Raw genomic sequence first — 5,503 nt, 5'->3', positions numbered from 1 at the left:
TTTAACAAGAGAAAAAGAACTGTAGTTTTTTTTTAAACAACCTGATCCTATTTCTGTAGACTGCAGGGGTGTCAAACTGGTGGCCCGCAGCCCGGATGTGTCATGCACAGACCATGCCTATCTCAGTTCCGTGAAGAGAAAAAACATTGTAAAACATCATGTGATGGCAACATGACACCACGTGTTTGATACCCATCCTGTAGAGTAGGGGTAGAATGCTACTGGTTTGGCCCGGTTCTATACAACCTGTAGCTGCGAAGCGCAGCTGACATCAAACTGGTTTGGTGTTTGGCCCATCTGCCTGCCCAGGCTCTAGGCTGTCCTTTATTCCCTGCTTTTCCCTCCTCAGCTGCTTTGTGCAGCACAGCTGAGGTTGAAAAAGCAGGAAACGAGGATTGTCAAATGCTGTGCACCTGAGCGCAGCACTTGTCAGCTGTCCAGGCGGCACAGCTGATGATTTCTTGCAAACACTGCACACATGATTGTCCCCAGTTCGGAGAACCTGCAAATCACTCCATTGGCTGGGGCTGCCCCTCCCCATCCATGCACTCCTTACCTGGCGTGCAAGCCATTCAAGTTGCCTGGTTTTGTAAGTTGCTATTTTTCCTTGTTTTCTCCCCCGACCATTAGCTGTTTTGCTCTGCCAGGAGATTTAGATTAGCTAGAAAGCAGGAAATCCTTGGATTTCTTGCTTTCTAGCTAATTTAAAAGCAGAGCTGGACCTTTCTTAGGACTGAAGCTTTTCAGTGCAGACTCAGGTAATCGACTGCAGATAGATAGATTTCTAAGTTAATCTGTGATTCTGTGAGCAACTCAATCTGCCTGCCTGCTTTGGGGTAACAGTTGCTCTTTTTTAAATAAAAAATTCAATATTTACAAGCCATACCAAGCCACACTCACAAATTAGGCCACACCCACAAATTAGGCCACACCCATAGAACCGGTTGTTAAGAAATTTGAATCCCACCCATCTGTAGAGGTTTCATAGATTCACAGAAAAAAATAGTTATAAAGGGTTTTTTATTTGTTTGTATTTGGCCACTCCTCTCACAGCGGTGATTCTGGGAGGTGGTCAAAAATTAAAAACCCAAAATTACAAATAATAGCAAGCAGATGCTCAAGATAAATAATATATTCCAATCATAAAACCAATTAACAAAAGAGCTTGTCTAACCTCCTGGTCCAAATGCTGGAGAAATAGCCAAATCTTCAGAGCTTCTGTATGTTTTAAGGATGAAACGTGGTTACCATCCTTATCTTTTCTTTAGCATAGGTTTCTCTCAAGTGTGTCTCATTTTATTACTATAATATATATTCATGTATTTCAATTTAACTAACTGCCTACCTCACATTTAACAGAACAGAACAGAACAGAACAGAACAGAACACTTTGACCAAATAAAAGAGTTGGAAGGGACCTTGCTCAGGAAGACAAATGGTTTTCCAATCTCTTATTAAAAACCTCCACTGGTCACAACTTCTGGAGGCAAATTGTTCCACTGTTTAATACAGGTAGTCCTTGACTTATGACCCCCAACTGAGCCCAAAATTTATGTTTCTATGTGAGGCATTTGTTAAGTGAATTTTGCCCCATTTTATGACCTTTCTTGCCACCATTGTTAAATGAATCTGCTGCAAGCACCCAATGATAGCATCAAATGATTGATGCTTGACAAGGGCTTGAATAAGAAGACGGCCAAGGCCCCTTCCACGTCTGTTATTCTGATTGGTGGTCTCTCAATTTGCCTACCAATTTGCCTAGCAACATCTAAAATAATGTTGGGTAGTGTATTCAGTTCCTTCCAAATGGATGAGGAGGGAGGGTTCCCATTCAGCAACTGAGCATGATTCTCCATCCTGGTAAGACTATGAAGCTAAGATAATCATATTTATGTTGCTAGGCTGGAATTAAAATTCATCTAATCAATAAGAATATGGCAGGAAGATGTAGCATACACCATACAAATGTCTTTGGAATTCTGTCAGAATCTCACCCTTTTTTTAGTTAGAATAGTGCTGAAACTTAAAAGAAAGACAAATACCTTGACTTGTTGGCAATTTGTTGTTGTTAGCTGCGGAGTCATGTCTGACCCATTGCAACCCCATGGACAACATTCCTTCAGGCCTTCCTGTCCTCTACTCTCTTCTGGAGTCCATTTAAGCTCATGTCTACTGCTTCAGTGACTCCATCCAGCCACCTCAGTCTCTTTCTTCTATTGTCCTCAATCGTTCCCAGCATTAGGCTCTTCTCCAGTCAGTTCTTCCTTCTCATTAGGTGGCCAAAGTATTTGAGTTTCATCTTCAGGATCTGGCCTTCTAAAGAGCAGTCAGGGTGGATCTCTTCTAGGACTGACCAGTTTGATCGCCTTGCAGTCCAAGGGACTCGCAGGAGTTTTCTCCAGCATCATACTTCAAAAAACTCAATTCTTTGGCGCCCAGTCTTTCTTATGGTCCAACTTTCACAGCCAACCATAGCCCTGACTATATGTACTTTTGCTGGCAGTGTGATTGACAATGTTATTTGTCTGTGTTCTTCCAGTTTCCTTCAGTGTTTTGTTTATTCACATTATTAACAAAATAAATTTTACTTCCATAATCTCTCTTCCAAGTGATTCTCCCTCACTCTTTCTTTCCTTTAGTATTTAGTACAGATAAATAGATAACAGCTCCAATCCAAGACTAATGCGGAAAGCCATATGCATTTATAATAAATGGATAACAACAATAATTAGGAAAATGTAGCATAATTTAACAAATTACATGCAGATTGAAAGGGTTGAGGAAGGTGTCCGAAAGTAGCCCCATAAGAATTCAATACCTGTTTAAGTGGTCAGCTCCCATATTATATAATCTGCTGTGACTTGATTACTTAATGGCCAAATGAATCTCCTTTCGTATCTAAATGTGTAACAATGTTCCTATAAAGTTAAACATTCCTCTAAAATCATAAGATTGAAGTTTCATTATGGCTTTGATCCCAAACTTTACTTTGTATATAAGTGGATTATAGTCTAGATCTATGGGATACATTTAATCTTGGCTTTAGTTTGTAATTATTAAGCACTTTCCTACATCAATTCTGATTAGGAGCTTTTTACTCAGAAACTTCCTACTGAGTTCATAGGAGTTAATCCCAGATAAGTGGATATAAAACTGGACTGCAGTCTAAAAAATTTAAGTACAATCATTCACTGGCTATCAACCCACAATCTTTATTCATGTAGAACACTGCTAATGCTGATAATGAAATGGGAATTATTGGTTCTATTGTTTGTGCTTTTTGCCACATTTCTTTCTTTTAAAAAAATAGCTAAAGTTTAGTAAATTCTTAGTTAAAACATTAAACAGGATGTTCACCAATCTAGAATTAACAGAAATGTAAAAATATGAATATGGAACAATAATTAATGCAGCATGCACTGTTGTTCAGTGTCGCATTTTTTATTTCTTTCTTTGTCAGAAAGCTGGTATGCCTATTTTTTATGCAATTATTTGATTATTCATTGTCTGGTGCAAATAAAAAAAAACCCAGATTCTGTGAGAAAGGGCTGTTTATGTAATCGCAAAAAAAGATAAGTACCAGGACCCTGTGACTGGCTTAACTATACCCATGTATTATCAACATTTTGTATGACTTTGTACTGAATATAGTTCTAATTCTCTTAGATGTTCTGCCTGAATAGTATTAAAACAATAACTCTGGATTTTACAGATTCAGAAACAGGAAGAACATTACCAATATATATTGTACTAGAGGGTTGTAATCTATGAAAGCTACAAAGGAGTTTTTTTGAATAGCACAGTCTTGTGGGCATTTTAAACAATGGTGGCTCCATAGAGTACACAAAGAAACTCCAGACAAGGCTAAAAATGCCTGTGCTCTTTCTTGTAGGCATGTCTCTACTAACAAAATAGCAATGTTTGCTTTGAAGCCCTGAATGACAGTGAAAGCCACTGAGCTGAGAACATGCACTGTTAGAATGATCTGACCCAGTAATGTATATGCCATTGTGCTCCTTACTTGGTATGGGTCAATGAATGATTGTCTAAATTCCAGAACTAGATTGCTTGCCTCCTTTTAAATCTCATGAGAGTGGGAATGAGAACGTTTTCCTTTTACTTTTGTGTCTTTGTGTTTTTCATATCTGTATCTTCCCATTCTTAGGGTGTGACATATATGCTAATTCTTGCAAGATGAATAACTAATGGTGGGATTGTTTAAACCGGATGGCACAATACAGCTGATTGTTCTGAGTAGCATTGGTTTTATAGGAGAGGCTGAAAGGCAAGCTGTGGAAATGGATGAAACATGGAAGAGGAAAACAAGAACATAAGCAATGCCCTGCTGGATTGCATTCCTGGCCCATCTAATCCAGCAGTCTGTTGTCACAATGGCCAACCAACTACACAGCAGATGGTTTTCACAGACAGGCACACATCCATGAAAGCTAATAGCCATTGACCCCATTTGAATCCAGGAAAGTTGGTAGCCACTAACTCCACACATGAAGGTCTAATTAAACTAATTTAATTAACTGTTAGTCATGCCTATGCACAAGAATCTTCTTAACTAATGGTTAATACCTCCTTGGGGTTAGATAAAGGTCAATAGAATTCAAAGAGGGTTGAACTTAGTTCACTTGTGCCTATAAAAGGATTCTAGGCTGATCCCTCTTTTAACTCCACCTCCAGTTCTGCCATTCCTTCTCTTACATCTATTTTAACATTTCCATTGCATGCTTCAAAAAGTAGTGTTGGGAGCTACAATAAAAATTTTTTTTTAATTTGCATTTGAAATATAGTATATTTGAATGCAGCTCATATGTTTATTGTCCAGTCATGCATCAAATAGTTTTTCCTAACACAGAAATAAAATGACACCTTTGAAATAATTTGAAGAATTGTATTTAAGGCTTTTATAAATGATGTGCAGCCCTGAAAACCCCATGCTCTGCATTTGGATAATAATTTTTTTTTTCTGTAGCACTTCTAGGTACAGTCCTTTGATCATCTCCAGCAATTAATAAATCTCACACAAGCTCCATCATGTCTATCTAGTCTTTCCAAGAAACTCTTTCCCTTTTCCTGCCTTTCCCTTTGATTTCACACCCTGCCTCCTCCTGAACAGGTGGATAGGAGAAAGGGAAGCAAAAAACAACATAGGATTAGTAGCAAAGCTCTGAAGATATTCATAAACATAAATCACTGCTTATGGATTAAATGGCAGTGTAGGAAGGAATGAAAAGAGAAGGAAAGTTTCAATCAAGAGTGAATTATCAAGAAAAAGAAAGGATACCAAACAAACTCAGAGCAATACAAATGTTCAGGGGACAGACAAAAGCATGGGGGAGGGAGAGGTTTCTTAGCTGAAATAATTTCTTAAAATTTATTTATTTATTTAGTCAAGCATGTATGAGAAAACAAGTATAAGTATGAACATGACATATAAACATGTAAGTATAAACAGGTGTAAGTATATACATAATAAATGAGTATGAATAAA

The sequence above is a fragment of the Pseudonaja textilis genome, chromosome 1 (genome assembly GCF_049901715.1).
Source record: "Pseudonaja textilis isolate UNSWEBS1 chromosome 1, rPseTex1.2, whole genome shotgun sequence".
NCBI lineage: Eukaryota > Metazoa > Chordata > Lepidosauria > Squamata > Elapidae > Pseudonaja > Pseudonaja textilis.
This window is presented reverse-complemented; position numbering follows the sequence as displayed.